A 16,719-nucleotide genomic window follows, 5' to 3' on the forward strand; every position below is an offset into this window, starting at 1 on the left:
GCTCTCCGCAGAGAAGGACCGGGCCTCGGGCGGGTTTTCCAAGGCAGGTCTGGTTGGGGTTCTGCTTTCCTAGGGTTCTCTTTCTAGCCCCAAGAGCCTGAGGCTTGTGTCACCTCAATGCAATTCACTGTTGACCGAGGCCATACAGAGTCTTGCTCACCTCTGCCCTCCTGTGCAGTGCCCTGTCTGTGCTGAGGGCACTGTGGCTTCCAAGGAGCCAGTCTCAAGCGTGTTGTCAGGTGTCCAAGATGGCTGGATATCCCCTGGTGGACTCAGGGACTTGGACACGTCACCCTGCTCTGCCGTGCCCACTGGGGCAACTCCTGGTCACCTGGGAATTAAGAATCAGAACCACCCACGGATCCTGGTCCCATCTAGCCTCTGTCCTGGTTTCTCCTTTGCCCTCAGTCCTCTTCTTGGTGTCTCGTGTGAACTGTAGTTGCTTCCCAGGAGTGCTGTGTTAGCTCCTGGAGCTGCTGTGACAAATGGTGTTAATCATGTATTAGTCACAGTCCATGCTGCATTGGCTGTTTGACACCTGCTATGCCCGACCCCTCCGTGCAACTACTGGGTCACAGTTCCTTGAGTCATGACCACGGGGTTTACGTCTTCACTGCAAACTAGCTTTCGTGGGCCCACGATAGTCATATTACAATTCCCCTGACCACTGACCCCACAGGGGACGTCTCCACCTGCTTACTCCCCACCGTTGTAGTCAGCAGGCCACAGTCCCAGTTCCTCTGTCTCCTTCCTGCATGTCACCCCGTGTGTGACTGGCTTTGTGTGGCCTGTGTGGCCTGCTGTGCCTGCCTCTTGTCTCTGGGGAACCAGGAGTACGAAAAACCTTTCAATGGCATTAATCTTTCCGTGTCATCACTTGGTCTCTGTTATAAGCAAAGACCCAGGCACAATACACAAATTGCCATAAACCCAGGGGGTTATAATAACACAGATTTATTCTCTTACAGTTCTGGAGCTTAGAAGTCCTAAATGGATCCTTCTCGGGCCTCTGAGGGGCAGGTACATTCGCTGGCCTTTTCCAGCTTCTGGAGGCCGCCCACATTCCCTGGTTCGTGGCCCCTTCCTCATGTCACTCTGACTTTTTGCTTAGGCTGTCACATCTCCTACTGCCAGACTGGTGGACTGAATAATGGCCTTGGAAGACGTCCGCGTCCTAACCGATGGAACCTGTGAATGTTACCTTACGTGGCAAAAGGGTCTTTGCAGGTGCAATTAAGTTAAGGATCTCGGAATGGGGACAGTACCCTGGGTTATCCTGAATGTGGGTGGCCTCTAAGTGGCAAAGAACGGATTCTCCCTGGAGCTTCCAGAAGGAATGCAGCCCTGCCGACACCTTGATTTTAGCCCAGCGAGACTGATTTTGGATTTCTGAGCTCCAGACTGTAAGATGATCAATTTGTGTTGTTTTAAGCGACTAAATTTGTGGTAGTTTGTTACAGCAGGAATAGGAAGCTAATACAGGTGGCCTCGGAATGTAGGGGCCAGTTTAGATAAGAAGAGCGAAGGATGAGGGAATTTGGCTTAAAGCTGCTTGTCCTGAACACACAAACCCTGTTTACCTGGAATTGACACTAATTCAGGGTCCCTGGGCCGGGTGCACACGAGATGAAGATTCAGGGTGTTTGCACGAGGGCTGACGCAGTCCCCAAGGCAAGCTGCCCCGCCTCCAGGATGTCTGCATCTTCATGCCAGGTGTTCACTAGCAACTGCTGAAAATCCTCAGTCTACTCTGGCTCTAGCTTGATACTTTCCTAGATTAAAAAAAATATATTTCTTAACAAATTTAGTTTTCTTTCTATCAGTTATACGCGCAGAGAATTTAAAGAGTCAAAAAGGTAAACCTGCACTTTCCCAGGGCCCTCTCCCACGAGTCGTCTCTCTGTAGACAAAAGTCATTGCTCTTCCAGCTAATTCTGTTGGTATTGACCTGGATATTGTTGATCACATTTCTATGGCTGCTTCCTGATTTTTCAAATCTGGTGACTTCCCACCATGTAGGGCTCCAGCTCTCTTTGAAGCCCTCACTCACATCGTGTCCCCACCTCATGCGCACGTGCGTACACACACACACACACACACACACTTCCCGTCCCTCCATCTTTCCAACATGGCCGTCATGATTTCCCTGAATGAATGGTCTGTGTTCACCGTTCACAGCTAAGCCATGTAGAATAATGAGATTCCTTCTTCTTGCCTTGAACAACTTTTTGTTTTCTCTGGGCCTAGTGATTACTTTGTTTTTTATGTATTTACCACTACTACAATCCCAAACTCTCTCCCAGTTGTATAAACGCCACCTGCACCCCCACTCGGCCTCTCCGTGCCTTGTCGTGGCCGACATGGCCTCTGTGCTGCTCCCAAGTCTACTCTTGACTCGTTTACTCCCGGGTCTTCTGCGGAGCACATCCTCCAGGCACTCTTTTTTTTTTTCTTCCTGCTTTTTTCTCCCCAAATCCCCCCAGTACATAGTTGTATATTTTAGTTGTGGGTCCTTCTAGTTGTGGCACGTGGGATGCAGCCTCACCATGGCCTGATGAGCGGTGCCATGTCCACGCCCAGAATCCGAACCAGTGAAACCCTGGGCCGCCATAGCAGAGCACGTGAACTTAACCACTTGGCCACAGGGACGGCCCTACGCCCCCCCCACCTTTTGTTTTTCCAGACACTCTTGAGAGACGGTGAGTAGATGATACATTGGGAAGATCCTGCAATTCTGAAAATGTCTTTATTTTATATAGTTTGATACTTTGAGCTTAGAATTCTAGGTTGAAAACCATTTTCCTCAGAATTTCGATGGCACTGCTCCATTTCTCCTGGCTTCTGAGGTTGTGATTAAGTCCCAGAGCCATTCTGATGCTTGATCTTTTGTATCAAACCTACCTGTTTTCTCTCTGGAAACTTCTAGAACTTTCTTTTTGCCCCCAGTGTTCTGAATTGTCACATGAGGCATCTCTCTATGAGTCTCCTTTCATGCCAGTGCTGCACATTCATTGAGACCTTTTATGCTAAAAACTCATATTTCCTCAACATTATCTTCCAGCTTTCCCTTTCTTCTAAGTTGCATGCCCCCTTTCTCCATTCCCCCTCAGAGGCCTTCCTCAAAAATTCGGCGATCTTTTACTGTCTGCTTATATTTAAGATGGAGATATTAAAAAACGGTTTATAAGCTGTGTGTATGCGTGTGCTGGAGTGTAGGTAAAGTTTCCAGACTTAACAAATAAAAGTACAGGAAGCCCAGTTAAATGTGGATTTCAGGTAAACAATGAGTACTTTTCTAGACTATGTCCCATGCAATGTTTTATCTGGCAGCCCTGGGTGGGGAGGTGCCCTTCAATGATTTCAGGACCAGGGGCTCTGGCCGGGCATTGTGCTGGCAAATTCCCCAGGCGGTGCCTCCGGGTCTTTCTTTGCAGGCTGCGACCTGCAGGCTTCAAGCTGGAGGGTAGGTCTGCCGCCGTCACGGGGGAGCGGCTGGGAAGAAAGCTGCGGGTCTCTGTGGGGAGAGCTGTGTTTACACCACAGTGTCCGGTGTGGGGCCCTCTCCCTCTGCTCTGTCCCTCAGCCCGAGACCCTCTCTGGGGAATAAGACATCTGTCTGCTACGGCAGAGGAGGGGAAGGTGGAGAGCTCCGTGCTTACAAGTCTGTAAGAAGCCCCTTTGCTGACTTCCAGAGTTAGCCAGCCCTGCGGCCCACGTCTGTGCCTTCTGCACCTTCTGTGGGGTTGACTGGTCTGCTTCTCGGCTGCCCTGGATCCTGGCTGAGCATTTGCCTTTCTCAGATCTGCCGCACCAGTTCCACTTGTCACCCCTGTTTTTGTTCCTGTGGGGGCCTCTCCTGGCTCCCTTTGTCTTTGTGCTTTCATGCCATTCAGAAAACCCTCTGCTGCCATCCGTGTTGGGCTTCCGCAGGAGGCGGGTTAAATGCTTTTGTTCATTATGACAATATCATTTCTTAGGTGCTCTGCCCCTTCCAGGAGCATGTTCTGTCAGCTGTGTCTCCACTGCACAACAGGAATGGGCTACTTGCTGTACAGTAGCTGGCATTGGTGCCAGGCTCGGTCCTGGGCCCTCGGCACGTGCTCCAGATGCCTTCACTTCCCTCAGCCGCCCCGGGGAGTGGGGCCTAGGTCCCCGGGATTTAGATAAGAAAAGTGGCTCCAATGAGTTAGGGGCTTAGGTCCCCCTGCCGGCAGGCCCCACAGCCACGGGGTGGGCAGAGCTGGGCCCCTGCACTGGCCTCTGACAGGCTGCTGCTCCGGAGGTCTCTGTTTACCTCCTCTGGTCCGGGCAGTGGAATCCTTTCTTCTTGGTAATTCCTGCTAACAGAGTTGAGTGTGTTTGCTCGAGGCCTCCCGAGGCTCTGCTCTCTGGGGAGGCAGGTGGAGTGTGAGCACCCACTTGCCTGATTGGAAGGGGCCCCTGAGGCTGGGGCCTGGGAGGCGGGAGAGCAGTGGGTGGCGTTTGTGGTCCCCCTCCAGCCACCTCCGAGGCCGTTCTCTGCCACTCCTCCTGGGGGCCCTGCGTGTGTTTTCTCTGGATTTTTTTGCGAGGAGAGAGTCTAGATACTTTCTTAAAAAAAAAAAAATAAGTTTTGTATCTTCACTGTTTGGATACCAGAAAACGGGGGAGACTATTAAAAAAACCCCAAACTCTCAAACTGGAACTTTCATGTGTACGATGGAGAAGACTGATTTTCAACATTAAGTGGGTGATTTTATGTTGTGTGCACTCAGGATAAACACACTGAACAGTCTGAACAAACCGCGTGCTCCTTTGTTCTCTATTTGTGTCCAATTCTGATGGTTTGGTGGAAAAGCTCCGTTTTTATGATTCTGAAGTACCTACTTCTTTTCCCCCCGTGTAAAATTTAATCGCGTCTTATTTATTGCACTGGGTATTAACACTCGTGGTTTATTAAGGAATTTTCTCTGGGGCTTGTTGAACATGGGGGGTTGTGAAAAGAGGCCTTGGTGGAGGGGAGGTTATATTAACATCCAGACGTGAATGCAGGGGACAAAATATGACCCTCGAATCTGGGGGACACATTCACTCTGCAGCCCCATGGTTCCCATCCAGACAGGTCTCACCTTCTGACAGTTGGGATCCCAAGACGCCCAATTTCATTTTCCCAGCTTGAGGAATGAGGTGGGAACTCGAAGCTGTTTCTTTTTGGCCCTGGCCCCGCGGGAAGCATCCGAGTGAGTCGTCTGTGGCCTGTCCCGACGGCTGGGGGACCGAGTTCGGGCCCGGCGTGTGGGAAACCCACCCGGTTATGTTCAGAAGGGACAAGACCTGAAGGAGGACCGAGCCAATCCTGTCCCGGGGGTGGGAAACCCACGAGGGTCAACTCCACATTCCTGATAATGTGCGGCTTCTCTCTGAGGCCGGCTAGGCCCTCGCAGGGGCTCTGGCAGGGAGTGGGGACAATCGCTGACTACGCCAGGCTGGCCCCCCTGGAATGCAGCAGGACCTCCAATCCTGGTGTCCAGGGCAGTGGTGAGGGTGGACCCAGTGTGGCTGTTGTTTCAGGAGCTGGGGACTTGGGGCAGGTGACGCTGTTGGGCAGGTGGGGGCGAGGCTGGATTCTGGATTCTCTTGGGTCTGAAGCGAGACGTCAGGCAGCGGTGTGGATGTTAGTGGGGGCCGAGCAGGCACTTTGCATCTGGAGCTGGGAGGGCCTGGGGGGGCAGAGGGCACGCCCCTCCAACCCTGCAGGAGCCCGGTGGGCTCTGATCCCTGGGCATCTCAGGGTTGGAGGGCCCTTGACCAGCCTGGGGTGGGTTTCAGTGTTTTTCTGTCAATGCTGGCAGAAGGAAGCGAGGGAGGGGCAGGCGGGGTTCCAGCGCTCTGCTGGGATGTCCTAATGACCATCTTGGAGAGGGTCCCCTTATGTAGGTAGGTGACCACCCTAACTGAGTGTCAGGCCCCAGGCACCCACCTCCTCCGGGCAGTGGGTGGGCAGCTGCTTTGGGTAGTCGGTGAGAGAGTTGTGGACCATGGGCTTCACCTGGTCCTCCCCTCGAGGTCCAACTGCTGTGCACACACTGCTGTGTACACACTGCTGTGCTGTGCACAGATGGCCCCCGCACGACGTGTGCCGTCCTGACACCTGGGACATGTGAACGTGATTGAGGAAGAACGGTTTCTGCAGATGTAATTAAGTTAAGGATCTTCAGATGAGATCATCCTGGATTATCTGGGTGGCCTTAATCCAATGACAAGTGACCTTATAAGAGACAGAAGAGGAGAGACACAGACACACAGAGGAGAAGGTGACGTGAAGACAGTGCCAAAGACCGGAACGACGTGGCCACAAGCCCAGGAACGCCAACAGCCATCAGAAGCCGGAAGAGACAAGGAAGGACCCTCCGCTGGAGCCTCTGGAGGCGGCATGGACGCCAGGACCGGGAGGGAATTTCTGTTGTTTAAGCCACCCTGGTTACGGTACTTGGTTATGGCAGCCTGAGGACACTGACGCACAGGCGAGGGAGGAATTCAGGGGGACGTCAGGCTGAGGCCACATGGTAGCTGTGGTGGTGGTGGTGCGTATTTATGTGCGTGTATGCACGCACATGCGAGTGTGTGAATCTGTGCCTGTATGTAATGTGCACACACGTGTATGTGTGTAATGTGTGAGAGTGTATACGTGTGTGTGCCTGTGCTCGCACATGCAGGGAGGGGGGATTCAGGTTCCTGGGTGTCTGGGAGATTTGCAGGAAGCGTGGTGCCTCTGTGGTGGTCTTGGTTTCCGAAGCCTTGGCTGTGGCTGCATTTGGGATGTCCAGGGGCAGGAGACGGACCACAGCCTAAACCTGCCTGAGCTTCCTACAGCCACGGCGCTTGATCCCGGGAGCTTCCCTCTTCCCCCAGTCCTTGAACCTCTGGGCTCCTCAGCCACAACTCGTGGCCGTGAGATGCCAGAAAAGGTCACGCAGGATCCCATTTTGCCTGGTTCCATCTGAGGCTGGGAGGGCGGCCTAGTATTCTCATAGCCCACGTGATTCACGTGCAGGGTGTGTGGAGATTACATGCGATTAGAGATGCGGGGATCTCAATCACGGGTGCATCTGCAGACAAGCTGTCCGCTTTGCACGATGCCTGACACAGTCAGTCTTTGAGGAGGGGCCCCTAATGTGGGAATTGGGACCAACAGAGAAGCAGCTCAGCTCAAGGCAGCTCGAGTCACCAAACGGACACCAAAGGAACGAAGGGAAGGCAGCTCTGCCCAGCTGGGGCCTGGCCCACGCCCAGGGGCCTGCAGGCAAGGCCTGTGCGCGCCCTCCATGATCCGCTCAGCTCCTGGCGACAGCTCGGTGCCGGCTGTCTTTCTCCACTACAGTCCTCTGTTCATACATCTCTGCCCTAACCAAGGACATCCTGACATTGAGGGAGATGGATAGAATGAAGATGACAAATAGAACAATTGGCTCTGTGGAAAGCAGAAGAGCTCGGGAACGTTAAAAAATGTTTAAATTAAGTTATAATTGAAACAAAACTTGTAACCGTGTACGAGGACGGATGTCAACTGGACTTACGAGGGGATCAATTCACAATATATACAAATATCGAATCATTATGTTGTACACTTGAAACGAATACAATGTTCTATGTCAATTATTCCTCAATTAAAAAAACCATGTGAAAGGACAAAAAAATAAATTATAATTAAAAATCATAATTAGAATTGAAGTTAAATTAAATTTAAAAACTAAAATGAGAATAAAAGAATTCTATTAGTGTCCTCAGTGAGAATGAAAAAGACATTACATCCGCAGAATAGGGCATTATTAAAAGAAGAACCATTTTAAAGCAAGAATAAGCTGAAAAAAATGACCCAAATTTCTGCCTCTTGCATGTCCCAAAGTCCCCCAGCCTCTGGGGCCATGCTTTCCAATGAAACTCGAATAAAAGGGCCTGAGCTTCTGACCTCCCTCCTGCACGGGGATCTTGACTTTGGATGGGCTTGCTCTCTGGTTTATTTCCTGTGCTGCTGTGCCTTTAAAGCCGGGTTGAAACAGACGCCATTTCTCTACTTTCTCTCCTCAAACACATTTAACACAGGGCTGGGGTGTGTCCTGAAAGTTACAGAAGGTTTGGGCAGAAAGGAGCAACCGAACCACAGGAAGGAAAAACCCTCAACGTGAAGGATCCAGGGTCCAACTCGCATCTTAGGAGCCTGTTCCGTAACTTTGTCATGCAGATTAACTTCTTTGTCTTCACCCTTCTCTTACAGCTCTGGGGCTAAACAGGCCCCTGAAAGGCGTTGTCCTAAAAGAGCAGGGATGTAGCATCTGAAGCCTGTGTGAACTTTTCCTCTCCCCTACACTGATGCACCCGCAGGCTCTTGCAGGGAACTGTCGATAGTTGCAAGGGGGGAGCATGTATTAGTTTTCTGTTGCTGCCATAAATCATCACACCCTCTGCAGCATGAGCAGCACAAGGCTACGAGCTCACGGTTCTGGAGGTCGGAAGTCTGACTTGGCTCAATGGGATTCTCTGGTCAGAGTCTGAAATTAAGGCTGGGCATGAAATTAGGCTGGCTGGGCTCTTCTGTGAAGAATTCCCTTCCAAGCTCATTCAGGTTGGTGTCCTATTGCAGTTCCTGTGGTTGTAGGACTGAAGGCCCTGTTTCCGGGTAGGTCTTGCACTTTTCCAACTCAGAGAACTCTTAATGTAAGGACTAGAAGGGGTCCCATGGCAAGTGTGATGAGGAATGCAGGCAGCCTCCAGGAGCAAAGGCCAGCTCCCCTGCTGACAGCCAGCTAGGAAATAAATAAATTAAAGGCATCCAGATTGGAGAAGAAGAAGTAAAATGATCTCTACATACAGATGACATGATACAAGGAATGTCAAGGAATTTGTAGCCATCTTTAATCTGCCCAGTTGGCCTGGCTAGAACTTCTCGTAGAATGGTGAAAAGAAGTGATAAGAACAGACATCCTTGGGCTGGCCCCATGGCTGAGTGGTTAGGTTCATCCACTCTGCTTTGGCAGCCCAGGGTTTCACTGGTTTGGATCCTGGGTATGGACATGACACTGCTCATCAAGCCATGCTGAAGGGGCATCCCACACAGCACAACCAGAAGGACCTACAACTAGAATATACAACTATGTACTGGGGGGCTTCGGGGAGAAGAAGAAGAAGAAGAAGAAAAAAGAAGATTGGCAACAGATGTTAGCTCAGGGGCCAATCTTTAAAAAAAAAAAGTACACACACACACACACACACACACAAAAGAACAGATATCCTTGTCTTGTTCCTGAACTTAGGAAGAAAGCATCCAGTCTTTCACCATCAAGTATGAATTTAGCTGTGGGCTTTCTGTAGATACATTTTATCAGGTTGAGGAAAGTCCCTTTTATTCCTTGTTTGTTGAGTGTTTTTTATTATGAAAGGGTGTAAAGGATGTTGGATTTTGTCAAACGCTTTTTAATACATCTATTGAGATGATCATGTGATTTTTGCTTTTTTGTTCTACTGACATGATGTGTTATATTAATTGATTTCAGATGTTGAACCAACCTTGAATTCCTGGGATAAATCTCACTTGGTCATGGTATATAATTCTTTCATATGTTGCTAGATTCGGCTTGCTAGTGTTTTATTGATGATTTTTGTGTCCACATTCATAGGAGATATTGATCTGTAGCTTTCTTGTGATATCTTCTGGTTTTGGTATCAGGATAATAATGGCCTCTTGGGGTGAGTTGGAAAGTATTCTCTCCTCTTCTATTTTTGGGAATAGGTTTTTTTAAAGATTGGCACCTGAGCTAAAAACTGTTGCCAATCTTCTTCTTCTTTTTTTTTCTTCTGCTTTTTTTCCCTGAATCCCCCCAGTACATAGTTGAATATTTTAGTTGTGGGTCCTTCCAGTTGTGGCATGTGGGATGACGCCTCAACGTGGCCTGACGAGCAGTGCCATGTCTGCGCCCAGGATCCGAACCGGTGAAGCCCTGGGCTGCCAAAGCAGAATGTACACACTTAACCGCTGCGCCACTGGGCCGGCCCCTGATGCTAGTAATTTGAGTCTAGCAATTTTGAGTCCTCTCTCTCTCTCTTTTTGGGTTAATCTAGCTAAATGTTTGTTAATTTTGTTGATCTTTTCAAAGAACCAGCTTTTGGTTTCACTGATCTTCTCTATTGTTTTTCTATTCTCTGTTTCATTAACTTCTGCTCTAATCTCATTATTTCCTTCCTTTTGCTTGTTTTAGGCTTAGTTTGCTCTTCTTTTTCTAGTGTCTTAAGGTGGAAGATTAGGTCATTGATTTGAGATCTTCTTTTTCTTGTTTTAAATTGAGATATAACTGACATATCATATTCTATTAGTTTCAGGTGCACAGCATAATGAGTTGAGATATAGTGAAATGATTACCACAGTAAGTCTAGTTGACATCCACCACCACACGCAGTTACAAATTTTTTTTTCTTGTGATGAGAACTTTTAAGATTTACTCTCTCAGTAACTGTCAAATATACACTACAGTATTGTTAACTATAGACACCGTGTTCTACATTACGTCCTTAGGACTTATTTATCTCATAGCTGGGAGTCTGTACTTTTTGACCATCTTCACCCATTTTGCCCATTCCTCACCAGTGCCTCTGGCCGCCACAAGATATCTTTCTTCTTAATATAGCCGTTTACAGCTATAAATTTCCTGCTGAAAACTGCTTTAGCTGCATCCTATAAGTTTTGGTATGTTGTGTTTTTGTTTTCATTCATCTCAAAATACTTTCTAATTTCCCTTGCAGTTTCTTCTTTGATCCACTGGTTATTTAGGAATGCATCATTTATTCTCTTTAGCTGGTTTCCTTCACAGCATGCAGCATGAGGTTGCAGGCTTTCCTGATTTCTGAGTGACTTTTTTCCTTTAAAAGGTTAGTGTGGTAAATTAAAGATGGCCACAAATTCTTTGAAATTCCTCTTATCAGGAGGTGGGGTCTATGGCTCCCCTTCCTTTGAATCTGGACAGGCTTTAGGACTGTCTTAGATAACAGAATGCAGAAGAATTGATGCTGCCTGACTTTGAACACCAGGATGGAAGAAACTTTGCAGCTTTTGTTTTGGTATCTTGGAAGGCTTGCTTGGGAGGGTGTCAGGGTGGACAGCCACTAGGTAAGAGGTCCAACTACCCTGAGACCACCATCCTATGAGGAAGCCCAAGCTAGCCATGTGGAGAAGCCACTTGAAGAGAGGGAAGTGCTGACCAGCCCTGTTCTAGTCTGCTTGGGCTACCATAACAAAATAAGACAGACTGGGTGGCTTAAACACAGAAATCTATCTTCTTACAGTTCTAGAGACTGGACGTCCAAGATCAGGGCATCAGAATGGTTGGTTTCTGGTGAAAGCTCTCTTCCTGGCTTGTAGATGGATGACTTCTTGCTGTGTCCTCACATGGCAGAGAGAAGGAGAGATTTCTGGTGTGTCGTCTTAGAAGGACACTAATCCTGTTGGACCAGGGCCCCACTCTTATGACTTCATTTAACCTTAATTGCTCCTTAGAAGCCACATCTCCCAATATAGCCACACTAGGGGTTAGGGCTTCAATATATGAACTCTGGGGTGGAGACATAAGATAATCAGTCCATAACAACCCCCAGCTATTCTAGCCATCCCATCCCAATGACCAGATAGGTGATTAAAGAAGTCATCTTGGTAGTTCTAGCTCCAGAAGATGCCATGTTAAGAAGGACGAGGCCCAGACACAGGGCTCCAGTAAACTGTCACCGTCATCTCCTGCTATTTCAGCCACAGTGGCTGAGACTGCAGATGCTGTAGAGCAGAGATGAGTTTTCCTCGCTGTGCCTGCCTTGATTCCTGACCTACAGAATCGTGAACAGAACAGAATGGTTTTTACACCACTAAGTTTTTGAGTAATTATTACACAGCAAACAGAACCCGGAACAGTGAATTTGTCTCATTTATATTGATCGTTATTATAATTATCAGTTAACTTTTTGGGGGCTCAGTTTCCTTACCTGTACAATGGAAATAATACTTAATTTAAGGATTAAGTAAGATGACATATGTAGAGTGCTTACTTAGCACAGTGGCTTACATATATATAAAACACTTAAAAAGGTAGCTTGAAAAAACAGGTAGCTAGATGTATATATTTTCACGTATTTTCTTTCATTGACTTGAGAATATGAGGTGTTTTTTTCCTGAGCTGTAATTTCGAAACATAGTCAGTGTTTTGAAGTGTTCTCTTCATCTGCTTTCTTACTTGCTGTATTTTGATGATTTGATTTTGAATTTTTTCATAGGTTAAGATACTGGATTTCTTCTCTTTACTCATCTTGGAGGGCAGTAGTTTCATTTGAGTTTTCAATTTGCCCCAAAGCAGTGAGAGCAAAAATCCTAGTCCTCCGTGTCTGGGCCCCGTGATGCTGCCCCTAGCCCCCGTCCTGGGATTTTTCCCGGAGTCCTCTCTACTCATCCTCAGCTGGTTCCTCCATCACATCCATCACAAGATTGCAGCTTTTCCCGATTTCAGAGTCCTTGATCTTTTTCTTTATCTTTTGTGGTAGTGGATAAGTGAGAGGGTGTTTTGGGAATGACTTGTGTAAGATTACGGTATTTTGATAAATGTACATTATTATGCCATTTTTCTTTCTTCTTTTTGCCATACAAAATGGGGCAAAACCTTGCATCAGCCCTGGAGTTTGTCAAAGTTAATTAATGAAAAGTCTCCTTGGTCCAATCATGGGGCCGCCATGTCTGTTTGCCCAAAATGATGGCAGTCCTTTCACATCAAAGCTCTTGCTTCGTTGAAACGTCCATCCAGCTTTGGAGCCGGAGACCCATCGGGAAAGAATTCCCACACTGTCAGAGGTTTGGGAAGGACTGACATGAATCGATAGACTGTTTCCTCAGAATCCTGCAGGATTTCAATGGTTTTCATGGAATTAAATACTCTCTTAGACTCGGGAGGTTTAAATGGAAACATATACGTTGCATTGTTCATAGTTGACAGAATAATGGTTAGCTCCTTCTGAAAATGCACCAAACCTGCAGAAGCTGCTGCAAACCTGCAGGGATCTCCCTGGTCCCCAGTGAAGGAGGCGGGAAGCTTGCTTTAATTAGGTTAGACTCTCCGTCGTAGGCATAGCTGCATCTGATTTTCACTCCCGGGGCTTCCTCCGCCCAAGGCAAATGGAGGATCTGAGCCCACGATGTTAAGACACATTTCACACACACATCGATGTATTTACTTACACAGACACGCACTTGCTCACACGCGCAGACCCACACACATTCCTGGGCTCGCCATGTGTGGGGCAGCTTTCAGCTCCGTCCCCCCTCCTCTGTGTGGAATGAGGCAGAGCTGGGTCGTGCCTCTGTTTATTTTTACATGGAAGGATTCATCAATTAAGTGTCCAACTTTGAGATCAGGACCTGTTCCTGACACGCTAACTCACTGCTTCGCTCTCCACCCTGGGCCCCCTCCAAGCTGTTCTTCAGTCAACAGCATTTGGGCAAGAACCCTACAGCCTTTCTTATCCAGATGGTGCAAAGGAAAAGTCGGGGTGTCCTCACCATCCTGCAGGGGTCTCCGCTGGCTCTGGGGTCCCATCTGCTCTCTGAGGACCCCCGCCCCACCCAGGGAGGCCGTACCAGCCAGAGTGGCTGAGATGTTGAATCTGAAGGTTCTGAATCAGTTCAGTGCTTGGCCCCATGGGGATCCGTTGAAGATCACAGAGCCTCTTCCTGGGGATGTGTGCACAAACCCACATGTGTGCACATGCACATATACACACACTCACATGCACACAACTTTTAGTCTATGGGGCAGTGCCTGGCCCAGCCTGATGTTAAAGACCCTTCCGGGGTCTTTCTATTCAAGGCCCAGTGGGTAAACAAGCCCCTGGTGCTCAGTGATGGGGGGGACCGGAAGCCAGCTCTGCAGCCCCTGTTCACCCTCCCCTTTCTGTGCCAGCGCCTGCCCTCCCTTACCCAGGGTTTCCTTCTTATTGCACATGGGTCTTTCCTCTCCCTTTTCAAGGAGCTGGTTGGGACCCTGGAGAGTCACCCTGCCTGCCCCACCCCACAGAGCCCACCTCACCTGTGGCTCTGCCCTTTTGGGGCCCAGCCACTGGCAGCCCCGTCCCCCGAGGGGACCCTGCCAGCAGGTCCCCCTTCCTTGGAGCTGGCCCTCCCTCTGCAGAGCCCAGAGTGAGAAGCACACTTTTTAGGCCTTTCTGGGGTGAGTCTTTGTACCAGGCGGTCCTGTCGCCTCCTTTTATTCTCATGTTAACCATTTGGGAAACTCAGCCTCAGAAAGGGGAGCTGAAATGCCCAAATTGGTACAGACCTAGGTGATAAAGTGGGAACCAGGGCTCCAGGGCCCTTGCTGCCCCCCTCTCTCTCCTGTGTTGGGTTACATTTGAAAAGTCATACAGCAGGGACTTTGTACACACGCAGCCCTGAACCCACTGATCCCATAGGGAGAAGGGGAGAGAGTGTGCGGTCTGGAGGCCCCTGCCCTTCCCCTGGCTCTCGGGTGAGAGAGGTGGAGGGGCAGAGGGCCCAGTTTTGTAGCTTTCCACACCCTGAGGCCGTGCTGGGCCCCTGTTCCTCATCTTTACAGTGAGTATGGGAAGATAAAAACTGGGAATCATTAATAATCATGAATCACGAACAAATCCAATGACTTATTAACGATTAAGTAATCTGGTGACCTTGACGAGATCCATCTGGGTGTGTGGTGGGGACAAAGTGTGACCACAGTGATGGAGAGAAGTGGAGATATTGAGTGCCAACACCCATCCAGCGGGTTTGCTGGAAAGGGAAGCTGAGAAATGCATGGGGGCTGGGGGAGGAAGGGGGTCAGAGAGGAGAGATCACAGTGTGTTTTCATGCTTTGGGGAATGACTCAGTAGTGGGGAAAGACTGAAGATGCAGGAGAGAAGAGGGCCATGTCAGGAGACCATCCTTGGGGAGGTGAGCTGAGGACTCCTGGGCCCAGGTTGGGGCTGGCTTTAGGGAAAAGCACGGACAGGTGGGAAAGCCCAGGATGTGAACACAGATGCAGGTGAGGGGCTCACGTGGTGGTGGAGGGTGCGGGCATTCTGTTTCCGTGGCTTCTCAGGAACGACTGAGAGTAAGGAGCAGGCTGGTCTGTTAGAGGTCTCAGGAAGAGAGGAGAAGGATGCTATTTTGCAAGGTGTTTAGTGAGCATGTTACTGATACATTAGACAAGAAAAGCAGGTCACAAGATGAATCTTACAGTTTGATTGGTAAATATGTATATATGTATTATATATAATAATAGATGAAATACAAGGACAAAAACACTGAGTAATTATCTCTAAGTGGTGGGGTTTATAAGTAATTGTTTTTTGGGGCAGCTTAACTCTGTTTTCTGAACTTTTTACTATGAACATGTATTAATTTCATAATTAAAATGTTATTTAACAGTAAAATGGAATGGTTGAAGAAACTGTTTGGTCTGGAATTAAAAGAACTTGGTGATACATGATGACTGTCTTAAAATATTTGAAGAAATGTCACACGAAAGAAGGATGTTGACTTTTTTCTTGCTGATGGGGAAGGAGTGGCTGATTACAACTGAAACAAACAAAAAGCAAAGAGCTTTCTATTAGCAAAATTGCCCAGAAATGGGAGGGACTGACTCAGAGGATTGTGTGTTCTCTGTCACAGGAAGACCACCTGGCGAGATGGGGTGGGTGCAGGACTTCAAGTGCAGGACTGATGATGGTGATGATGATGGTGGTGGTGATGGTGATGATGAGGGTGACGGTGATGGTGATGATGAGGGTGGTGGTGATGGTGATGATGGTGGTGGTGGTGGTGAGAATGATGGTGTGGATCATGGTGGTGGTGATGGTGATAATGATGGTGGTGGTGATGATGATGGTGGTGGTGATGGTGATGATGAGGGTGATGGCCATGATGGTGTTGGTGATGGTGGTGGTAGTGGTGAGAATGATGGTGTGGATCATGGTGGTGGTGATGGTGATAATGATGGTGTTGGTGATGATGATGATGGTGGTGGTGGTGGTGAGAATGATGGTGTGGATCATGGTGGTGGTGATGGTGATAATGATGGTGTTGGTGATGATGATGATGGTGGTGGTAGTGGTGAGGATGATGGTGATAATGATGGTGTTGGTGATGATGATGATGGTGGTGGTAGTGGTGAGGATGATGGTGGATCATGGTGGTGGTGATGGTGATAATGATGGTGGTGGTGATGATGAAGGTGGTGATGATGAAGGTCGTGACGATGATGGTAGTGTTAGTGATGATGATGGTGATGATGATGGCGACAGTGATATACGATGGTGGCGGTGATGACAGTCATGGTGATGTGGTGACGATGACGATATAATCTTCTATGTTCACGTTATGCTGACAATGCATAAAGCATTCCTTTTCCTACTCAGCTGATAGTTGCCTGACCCTCTGGGGAGGCACTCAGGCATTATGTCAGTCACTCAGCAGAGTGAATGAGGCCAAGAAAAGATATCACTGTTGACCCAGAGGCAGAGCTAAAACTTGACAGCCCTTTCAGACCCCAGCCAGTGCTCTGCTCCCCTTAGATCCAAGAGTGGCGGCACCTTGTGTAAACCAAAGGTATCTGCAAAGGTATTTTCTGTGGATCCCACTGCACAGGTCCACATTTCCACAGGCTTGGGGAAGTGTGACCACAGCCTAAGCCCCCAGGACGGGAT

Source organism: Equus przewalskii, chromosome 5 (assembly GCF_037783145.1).
Source record: "Equus przewalskii isolate Varuska chromosome 5, EquPr2, whole genome shotgun sequence".
In the NCBI taxonomy this organism is placed as follows: Eukaryota; Metazoa; Chordata; class Mammalia; order Perissodactyla; family Equidae; genus Equus; species Equus przewalskii.